At 39.1% G+C, this 11,641-nt stretch overlaps 1 protein-coding gene across 1 annotated transcript in view; it reads left to right on the forward strand.

Annotated features, from left to right (window-relative positions):
• The window catches only part of LOC140849247 (uncharacterized), a 17,015-nt gene extending 10,056 nt beyond the window's left edge, over positions 1-6,959 (forward strand). Inside the window, exons 3-4 of the mRNA XM_073236224.1 lie at positions 5,947-6,109; positions 6,785-6,959. The gene's annotated coding sequence lies outside the window, so the exon portion shown is untranslated. The remainder of the gene's footprint in view (positions 1-5,946; positions 6,110-6,784) is intronic.
• The last annotated feature ends 4,682 nt before the right edge of the window (positions 6,960-11,641 follow it).

Consider the following 11,641-nt stretch of genomic DNA (forward strand, 5'->3'; position numbering starts at 1 on the left):
GACCAATGGAACAGACTAGAGAGCCCTGATATAAACCCAAGCATATATGGTCAATTAATATATGATAAAGGAACCATGGACATGCAATGGGGAAATGACAACCTCTTCAATAACTGGTGTTGGCAAAACTAGACAGCTACATGCACGAGAATGAAACTGGATCACTGTCTAACCCCATACACAAAAGTAAACTCAAAATGGATCAAAGACCTGAATGTAAGTCATGAAACCATAAAACTCTTAGAAGACAACACAGGCAAAAATCTCCTGAATATAAACATGAGGAATTTTTTCCTGAATGCATCTCCTCGAGCAAAGGAAACAAAAGCAAAAATGAACACATGGGACTACATCAAACTAAAAAGCTTCTGTACAGCAAAGGACACCATCAACAGAACAAAAAGAATCCCACAGTATGGGAGAATATATTTGTAAATGACATATCTGACAAGGGGTTAACATTCAAAATATATAAAGAACTCACATGCCTCAACAAAAAAAAAACAAATAATCCCATTAAAAAATGGGTGGAGGAAAAACTACTAGAACTGATATCGGAATACAGCAAAGTTGCAGGATACAAAATTAACACACAGAAATCTGTAGCTTTCCTATACACTAACAACGAATCAATAGAAAGAGAAATCAGGAAAACAATTCCATTCACCATTGCATCAAAAAGAATAAAATACCTAGGAATAAACCTAACCAAAGAAGTGAAAGACTTATACTCTGAAAACTACAAGTCACTCTTAAGAGAAATTAAAGGGGACACTAACAGATGGAAACTCATCCCATGCTCGTGGCTAGGAAGAATTAATATCGTCAAAATGGCCATCCTGCCCAAAGCAATATACAGATTTGATGCAATCCCTCTCAAATTACCAGCAACATTCTTCAATGAATTGGAACAAATAATTCAAAAATTCATATGGAAACACCAAAGACCCCGAATAGCCAAAGCAATCCTGAAAAAGAAGAATAAAGTAGGGGGGATCTCACTCCCGAACTTCAAGCTCTACTACAAAGCCATAGTAATCAAGACAATTTGGTACTGGCACAAGAACAGAGCCACAGACCAGTGGAACAGATTAGAGACCCCAGAAATTAACCCAAACATATATGGTCAATTAATATTTGATAAAGGAGCCATGGACATACAATGGCAAAATGACAGTCTCTTCAACAGATGCTGCTGGCAAAACTGGACAGCTACATGTAGGAGAATGAAACTGGACCATTGTCTAACCCCATATACAAAGGTAAACTCAAAATGGATCAAAGACCTGAATGTAAGTCATGAAACCATTAAACTCTTGGAAAAAAACATAGGCAAAAACCTCTTAGACATAAACATGAGTGATCTCTTCTTGAACATATCTCCCCGGGCAAGGAAAACAACAGCAAAAATGAGCAAGTGGGACTATATCAAGCTGAAAAGCTTCTGTACAGCGAAAGACACCATCAATAGAACAAAAAGGAACCCTACAGTATGGGAGAATATATTTGAAAATGACAGATCCGATAAAGGCTTGACGTCCAGAATATATAAAGAGCTCACACGCCTCAACAAACAAAAAACAAATAACCCAATTAAAAAATGGGCAGAGGAACTGAACAGACAGTTCTCCAAAAAAGAAATACAGATGGCCAAGAGACACATGAAAAGATGCTCCACATCGCTAATTATCAGAGAAATGCAAATTAAAACTACAATGAGGTATCACCTCACACCAGTAAGGATAGCTGCCATCCAAAAGACAAACAACAACAAATGTTAGCGAGGCTGTGGAGAAAGGGGAACCCTCCTACACTGCTGGTGGGAATGTAAATTAGTTCAACCATTGTGGAAAGCAGTATGGAGGTGCATCAAAATGCTCAAAACAGACCTACCATTTGACCCAGGAATTCCACTCCTAGGAATTTACCCTAAGAACGCAGCAATCAAGTTTGAGAAAGACAGATGCACTCCTATGTTTATCGCAGCACTATTTACAATAGCCAAGAATTGGAAGCAACCTAAATGTCCATCGGTAGATGAATGGATAAAGAAGATGTGGTACATATACACAATGGAATACTACTCAGCCATAAGAAGTGGAAAAATCCAACCATTTGCAGCAACATGGATGGAGCTGGAGAGTATTATGCTCAGCGAAATAAGCCAAGCGGAGAAAGAGAAATACCAAATGATTTCACTCATCTGAGGAGTATAGGAACAAAGGAAAAACTGAAGGAACAAAACAGCAGTGGAATTACAGAACCCAAAAATGGACTAACAGGTACCAAAGGGAAAGGAACTGGGGAGGATGGGTGGGCAGGGAGGGATAAGGGGGGGGAAGAAGAAGGGGGGTATTAAGATTAGCATGCATGGGGGGAGGGAGAAAGGGGAGGGCTGTACAACACAGAGAGGACAAGTAGTGACTCTACAACATTTTGCTAAGATGATGGACAGTAACCATAATGTGGTTGTTAGGGGGGACCTGATATAGGGGAGAGCATAGTAAACATAGTATTCTTCATGTAAGTGTAGATTAAAAATTAAAAAAAAAAAAAAAAGAAAGAAAGAAAGAAAGAAAGAAAGAAAAGGGGGATTACTCCTTAACAGGATAAAACTATTGGTAAATCAAAGATCAACGCATGCTTTAAATATCCTTAATGTTGATCACTTAAAGGGTGTCAGATGATCAGCTATGGAGGTACTCTTTTCTGATAATATTCCTTTCTCTTAATTAAAAAAAAAAAAAAAAAAAAAGCAGTTACTGTGTGCTGACCTCCAGTGAGTTCTACACAGTGGTATAGAGGGCATGTCAAAGTGTGGGCAAAGGGTCTGTTTGTTTCTACGCAGAAGATCAAGGCCTAGCTTGGATACCCAGAAAATGAACTAAGATACGATATGAGGAGGAGCTTCCGGCATCAGCACTCTCTGGAGGACTCGTGCCGGGGGATGATCATCAAAAAGCCTCCACAGGGATCCGGACGATGCTGCGGTTGTGGCTGCATCCAGCCCACCGTCTCCTGGACTTGCCATAGGAATGAGGAGGGAGATGTCTAGGCTGGCATGTGCATACAGTGAGACAACGAATTTGACCGGATCTGTACTGTTGGAACTCAATCAGGAGTTGGGAGGGGTGCAAGTTGTAGCACTCCAAAATCTCATGACTATAGACTATCTATGGTTAAAAGAACATATGGGATGTGAACAGATCCCAGAAATGGGCTGCTTTAATTTGTCTGATGGTTCAAGTACAGTTGGACAATATCCATCATATCATAGATAAATTTTCAAAAATGCCTAGGGTGCCTAACTGGTTTTCTTGTCTTCACTGGAGATGGATGGTAATTATAGATTTGCTTTGTTTATGTCACCGTATTCCTATTATGTTAATATGTGTGTACAAATTAGTTAGTAGTTTAAAACCTATACATGCTTAAGGTACTCTACAAGAAGATATGTCAAAGAAATAATCAATCCTCCCAAGTTTCCTTCATATGCTACATCTATAGCTTTTCTTCTTCCTTCCTAATTACAACCCTTAAATAGAATTCGTGCCTCATATCGAATTTACCGAGTATCATAATTCCTCCAGGTGGTAAAGATACCTCGAGACAAGTGCTGGGCATAGAAGCCACAGGGCATAAATCTGCAAAGAAGTAAAAAGCTAACCTTTGCAAACAATATGGCTTCTCTCTCACTTACCAACTTTACATTTCCCTGTATGGCCCCGGAAGATGACTGGTCAGCCAGAGACGGGTAAGATTCCTCAAGGGAGGAACAACCTAAGACAGGCACAGTCGCAGGGGGGCCATCAGGTGAGAATTTGGGGATCAACAGAGGTGAGGCTCAGAACCTCACCCCCCCTGCTTTGAGAGAAATCTTCTGCATCCGTGGATGTCTTGCTGCCCTTGTCTAGCCTGGATTAATACTTAGTCCATAGGCACACACCTGATCATCTGATCATCTACATTTGCCTTCTTACAGCACTAAACTATGTTTTCTACCTTTATCTTGCATCTACCTACCACTTCAGCATTTTATTAAAAATAAAAATAATAATAATAATAGGAGAAATGTGGGATCAACATATAAATCAAGTACAAAAATCAAACGAATATTCATATTTGACCTGATTGTTTATAGGTCATATTGCATGATCAAAACCGAAAGTTTCTGTGATGAATGCCCTTGTACTGTTCACCATGTAAGAATTTATTCACTATGTAAGAATTCGTTCACCATGTAAGAACTTGTTCGTTATGCTTCAGAAGATTGGAGACTGACGAGAATTAGGCTTGAGATGGATTAATGATTGTACATTGAGCGTTGACCCCCCTATACTGATTTTTATTGTTGTTAACAACCATTTGATCAATAAATATGAGAGATGCCCTCTCAAAAAAAAAAAAAAAAATGGGTGGAGGATATGAACAGACAGTTCTTCAAAGAAGAAATTCAGATGGCCAACAGACACATGAAAAGAAGCTCCACATCACTAATTATCAGGGAAATGCAAATAAAAACCACAGTGAAATATCACTTCACACCAGTTAGGATGGCTAGCATTGAAAAGACTAAGAACAACTAATGCTGGTGAGGATGCAGATAAAGGGGAACCCTCCTACACTGCTGGTGGGAATGTAAGCTAGTTCAACCATTGTGGAAAGCAGTATGGAGGTTCCTCAAAAAACTAAAAATAGAAATACCATTTGACCCAGTAATCCCACTCCTTGGAATTTACCCAAAGAATACAACTTCTCAGATTCAAAAAGACATATGCACCCCTATGTTTATTGCAGCACTTTTTACAATAGCCAAGATATGAAAGCAACCTAAGTGTCCATCAGTAGATGAATGGATAAAGAAAATGTGGTACATATACACAATGGAATACTATTCAGCCATAAGAAGAAAACAAATCCTACCATTTGCAACAACATGGATGGAGCTGGAGGATATTATGCTCAGTGAAATAAGCCAGGCAGAGAAAGACAAGAACCAAATGATTTCCCTCATTTGTGGAGTATAACAATGAAGCAAAACTGAAGGAACAAAACAGCAGCAGACTCACAGACTCCAAGAAGGGACTAGCGGTTACTAAAGGGGAGGGGTAGGGGAGGGCAGGTGGGGAGGGAGGGAGAAGGGGATTCTGGGGTATTATGATTGGCACACATGGTTTGGGGGGGGTATCATGGGAAGACAGTATAGCACAGAGAAGGCAAATAGTGACTCTGTGGCATCTTACTACACTGATGGGCAGTGACTGCACTGGGGTCTGGGTGGGGACTTGATAACATGGGTAAATGTAGTAACCACATTGTTTTTCATGTGAAACCTTCATAAGAGTATATATCAATAATACCTTAATAAAAAAAATCGCTTTGATCACCCTGCTAAATTGTAAGCTCATTGAGAACAGAGCATGTCCCTTTTCCAGTTTTGTAGAGTTCTTTCCTTCCCTCACAGAGGACCTTATAGCAGATACTTAAGTATTTGCAGAACAGCTTTTTTTGTCAAGTTGGGAAAACTCAGTATTTCATTGCAAATCCAAGTCATTTTTCAGAGGTGGATCTTCAGCTCTTCCTTAGGTTTATCAGTTGCTCATTACAGCCATTGCATTCTGAAACAGGAGCACAGCTGTGTTTATGTCCTACAACCCATGAGAATCTCTTTTCTTGGTGCCTGAAGGTTATTGCCAGCAACATAATGACACCACCCAAAGATAAGTACTGTTAACAGTGTACATACATAATGTTAACATTCCCATTGTTAATAAGCACTCTTTCATGATACAGTTTTTTGATGGCTACTTAGTAATCCATCATACAGATATAGCATGATTCATGTCTGACCAGTCCCTATCACAGGACTTTTTACATATTATTATAAATAATGTTACAAAGAACTGCCTTGTATATAATATTCCACCTCTTTGTTTATTTCATCAGGATAAATTGTACCAAGTAAATGTCATGCTGAATCAAAGACACTGAACGTCTTTAAAAACCTTTTTGTTTGCCAAATTGCAACCAGATTATTGGACCAGTTGGGACACCCAGGAGGCATACAGTGCTCATTTAATGATACATTCTCCAACTATGGATTTTTTTGGTTAGTTTCATATTTTTTTTTTTTAGTTTTATTAGGTAAAATTTTATTACAATTTTAAGAAAATGTACATTTCTCTTAATGATACTGAGGTATATATATATATATATATAAAGGAATTAAATCACTGTCAATCACATATGTTACAGGTATTTTCCCCCTTTATGGAATATGTGTTTTCTTTCTGTTTATGGCAAGTTTTTACCTTAATTTTTTGACATACTTTCAGACTTACAGAAAAGTTGTAAGATCAGTACAAAAAATTCTCAAATGCCTTCACCTAGAGTACTCAAGTGTTAACATTTTATTACATTTGTCTTATTTTTTTCCTTCTCTGTTTTTCTATATATAATTTTTACTTGAACCATACAAGTAAGTGGTAGACATGGAACTATGGCATTTAAAAATAGCTGTAAATATTTTTAAAATAGACTATTTTTTAGGACTTATATTTTGAACTTATTTATATTTAAATATAAACTACTTTAAAATAAGAAAGTTTTAGATTCACAGAAAAATTGAGAAGATAGTATAGACCTTCATATACCCCTGGCCCAGCTCCCCTGTGACCATTGTACTTACAGCTAATGAGACAACATTGATACATTATTGTCAGCTCAAGTCCATCGTTTATTTGGATTTCCTTAGTTTTTACCTAATGTTCTCTTTCTGTTCCAGGAGCCCAGCCACGCTACCACATTACATTTGACTGTCACATTTGGCCTTCAGCTCCTCTTGGGTAACAGTTTCTCAGACTTTTCTTGTTTTTGATGACCTTGACTGTTTTGAGGAGTCCTGGTCAGGTACTTTGTCAAATGTCTCTCTATTGGAATTTATTCATTTTTCTCATATTGCTCTCAGTGTTTTTCTCATGATGTTATGGGTTTGGGGGTGAAAGACCGTGGAGGTACAGTGTCATTTCCATCACATCTTCTCGAGGGTACATGCTATTAACATGATTTGTCACTGTTGATATTGATCTTGACCTGAGGAATACAGAACATTTTAAGGTCTAAATAAGCATAATTAGTGGTGGTTAGAAAAGGTTAACTATTCTGAACAAAAATTGGAGGTTCAAGCTGTCTTTGAATCATCATGAAAACCGTTGTATTCATTGCAATTCATGGACCTGAATAATATGTTGATGGGTATTCCTTAATGGTAAGATTAATTTATAAAATGTGTATTTGGTGATACTTTGAACTAGGAATTAATGTTTGAACAGAAAGTCTTGATATCAGTTCTTTAAAACAGTTAGCAAATGATTTAGGCTGCAAAAATCTTTGCATGCATCCATATGGAGCTAAGAACATCTGTGTATGTCTGTATCCCAGATGTAGCCTTTGATTTTCTAGACTTGTTTTGCAAAGGAGCACATCTTATTAGAAATGATTTAGCTGTCCTGTTTCCACTATTCTTGTTTCCACTCACTGAATAAACCTTTTGAATGTTTGAGCAGTTAAATTTCCCACATCCTACATTTGATCATTTCCAGGACCCAATAGGAAAGTTTAGTAAAGTGAATCTGAATGATTTATTTGTACAGAAAGGATGAATTTCCTCTTAGTCGTACATCCGACACCCACACGATACCTCATCTGTGATGCTGGGAATGAACATTTTCAGGAGAAATCTGATGCCCAATTAGTGTGTTTTAATTTAGTCAGTGGAATTTCCATTTGGCTCTAATGCATATTCTGGAGGGTACATGAGAAAGGAGTTCACAGTTTATTAGTGTATGAGATGGGGTCATTAGTTTCAAAGAACATTTCACATAAACAGGACTTTATAGATTCTGAATCCTCCCCCACCCTGCCCTTTTTGTTAGTTACAGGATGAATGGGGGGGGAAAATACATGCTACTTATTTTGTGATTAAACATCTTAATGTAAATAGTTTAGAAAGTACTTCATAAAAATGGGTATCTTCTCTTCTAGAGAAGTTGGAAATTTACAGATAATGTAGGTATCTAGCAGACAAGCCATTTCCTTGTTCTAGGATATAAGGCGTAGATAGAACTTTAGCTAAGTGCATTTTGCATAAACAACATGTATGCTTTTTAAAGTTTTTCTGTTGCCTATAGAGATAGGGAGGGAGGAATGGAGAAAGGTAGAGAGAGGGAGAGAGAACTCATTCAACTTTTATAACTTCACTCTGTTGGGCATTCACACACTAATATTGAAGCCAATACCTAAACTCAGCCACCACGGAAAAACCTAAGACAAAACAAGCCTATTTTAAAAGTGAAGTTTTCACTGAAGGTTTTGACTCCTGTTATGCCTAAACACAGAGGAAATTCCAGATGTAAAGAATCCTGGCCAAAAAAAGTCTGTTTTCTATTTTGTGGAACATATCTTTTTAGTCCATTTCAAGCCAACACATATCGTGGCTTCTCACCTTTGGTTGTGCTGTTTCCATACACTTGAGTGTGGTCTTAGATGGCGGATGCTCTTCAGGCCCTTCACTTCCCTGAGAATTACGTGCCCCTCCTGAGCTCCCTTGTCTCTGATTGTCACACTGTTGAGTAATGTCCATACTTGGTTGTTTTTCCTGATGGTATAATAATGTGATCCTAAGATTGTGCAGTGTTAAGTTTGAATAGAAGGACCTAAAGCTCTCTCTTTTGACAGTTCTTGCTCTCAGACAATCATGAATTCATTATTTTTTGGAGACAAAAGTAATTGTATTCCTATAAAACTTTTAAACACTGACCTTTGCTAACACACAATTCCAGCCGTGTTTAATCATGACCGCTAAGATATAATTGAACAAGCCCCAGCAGAGACACTTTTGACAAAAACATTCAGTACTTCCAGGAATAGGACAGAGATTTCTCCATATTCTGTAGATTCTGAACCTCAGGATGTCTGTGAACATTTTACTGTGCCCACTGTACCCTCAAGTCTGTTTCCCAACCATGGAAAATGCCCACAAGACAGAGTTGTGCAACAGCTGTTAGTCACTTTGTATTTCCTGAATATTCCCTATTTAATTTCCCTGTAGCTGGCAATAACAACCAGGATTTAGGTTGCTGAAGGGAATTCGGGAAAACCCACATACTGTCTAAGATGAGGTTTGGCAAGCTATGTGTCTTGGTGACATAACAATGTCATAACTAGAGATTTCACATAACAGAGGAGGCAGGAAATCCCTGCTGCTGCCAGACACCCACTTAGGCTTACTTGAGTCTGTGGATGCTCATCATTTGTTAAAAATGGATTCTACACAGTTTCTAATTCGATTATCAGGCTGCCGGAATAAAACTTCAGACCTGGAGTTTAGATACAATGAGATTTCTTTAAAACTGGGCATCTTCAGGGACATTTGTTAGAAAAAGAAAACTCAGTAAATTTTCTGCAAGGGGAGAAACATCTTCCCCATGAAAAGCCCAGTCTGCTCCCTCCGATGGGGCCTGCGCTCTGGGGAGGTTCGCAGCGGGCCGACCAGCCAGCCAGACCAGCCGCGGCAGGGGTGACCGCGTTCCCAGGCAGCCCTCCACACACCCCAGAGCCCCACGGCCATGATTCGCAATTTAAGACAGCATTTTATGAACTGACGGGTTATAGTTTGCTTTATCACTGTGAAAATGATCCCATGTGTTCTGGATTTTACCCCTTCCTCGATGCTGTTTCAGTCAGTTTTGACTGCTTCGAGTTGCCTTTTCCTTTCTGTTCATGTTTTCTGTGTTTTTATTGTGGTTTGAATCTAAGAATAAGAACAAGTTCTGCTCTGTGACTGGGTAACTTTTTACCTGTGTACTGGTAAAGGAAGTTTATTGTTCTACTCTCCACTTTATTCCGTATATACCTGCTAGTTCTGTTGAACTTACTGTTGTATCATTTTGAGCTACTTTCTTTGTCTAATTCTTTGATATTTAATTTTGTTGCTCGGTGAGTACTGAGGTTACCAGTTACCATTGTATATGTCTGATGGCTGCAATTCCACCATTTAAGGTATTTTTATTACATATGTTGAATCATGAAATGAGTGCTAGGTTTTTATGGACTAACAGTCGACCATTATATGGTGATTTTATCTAACACTTCTTGCTGTGACGTTGATTTAATCCGATACTGAGGTGATCTGCTGTGCTCTTCTTAAATTTGTCCAAGCATCTTAGAATGTAGAGTATCTTGTTGCTTCAGAGGTTGGCATCTGTTCATGTTTATGTAATTCCTGCAGACAGCAGACTATTGGACTTTGCTGGATAGCGAAGCCCAATCTGTTTGCTCATATTGTTATAATTATATCTCCAAATTTACATCTTCAGCACCAAACTCCAAACTTTCCCCTCAACTCAAGACCTCTAGTAGACCTCTGTGTGTCTACTAGGCATCTGTATTTGTTTTCTAAGGCTGCTATAACAAAATCCTGGAAACTGGGTGGATTAAAACAACAGAAATTTATTGTTGAACAGCTCTGGAAGCCAGAAATCCAAAATCAAAGGGTCAGCAGGGCCGCACTCCCAATGAAACTCTAGGTAGAATCCTTCCTTGACTCTTTGAGCGTCTGGTGGCAGCCATCAGTCCTTGGCGGCTCCTTTACTTGCAGGCATGACCCTCCAGTCTTGACTCCATCTTCACATGGTCTTCTTGTAAGCACACTAGCATGCCTGGATGAAGAACCTGCCTTACTCCAGTATGATCTCATGTGAACTCATTGCACTGTGAGACCCTTTTATAAATAAGATCACATTGTAAGATACTGGGGGCTGGAACTTCAACATATGTTTTTGGGAGACACAAAATAGTTACATAATTTTGATACCATTTTTAAACAGCTTTGTTGAGATAGCTTCTTGTGTGTTTTTTTGCAAGTTAGTTTCTGCCTTAGGACCTTTGCATCTGCTGCGTCTTTGCCTCAGCCTTCTTCCCCCCAGTCCTCTCATGGCTTACTTAGACCATTCAGCCCTCTGCTCAAACCTTACTTCTCCACAGAGCCTCTCCTGACGACCACACCTAACCGGAACTCTCCTGCACATGCATGTGTCACTACCTGACATACTGTTTACTGTCCACTTCCCTAAGGAGAATGTAGGAAAAATAAGAGCAAGACATGTATCTGGCATCTGACCATCATATCCCCAGAGCCAAGAACAGTGCCTGGCACACAGTAGGTGCTCAGTCAATGTATGTTAAATCAATGCCAGAATGAATGCAATTGAGCAGCATCCATTTGCCTCTTGATTGAACAGAGATTTCAATCAAGGTGAGCAAGATACAGGGAAAGAATGTGTAAGTTGAGTGTGGGAGGACAGTACGTGCAAATGGCCTGAGGCAGGAGCCTGCTTGGCATGTTCAAGTAACAGCAGGGTTGGCCAGTGAGTGAAGGCAAGTAGTAAGAGGTGCAGTCAGAGAAATGGACCACATCAAGCTGCTCTCCCCCTGCCTGTGATGTTCTGGCCACCTGCTGTTCTTTCCCTGGCTGTTCCCACGGTGTCTTCTCATTCTTGGCTAGTGATTTAAATGTCACTTCCCTCTCATTATTCCATGTCACAGCACCTCATAGCGCTTATCATTAGCAGTAAATATGATT

Source organism: Manis javanica, chromosome 4 (genome assembly GCF_040802235.1).
Source record: "Manis javanica isolate MJ-LG chromosome 4, MJ_LKY, whole genome shotgun sequence".
NCBI lineage: Eukaryota > Metazoa > Chordata > Mammalia > Pholidota > Manidae > Manis > Manis javanica.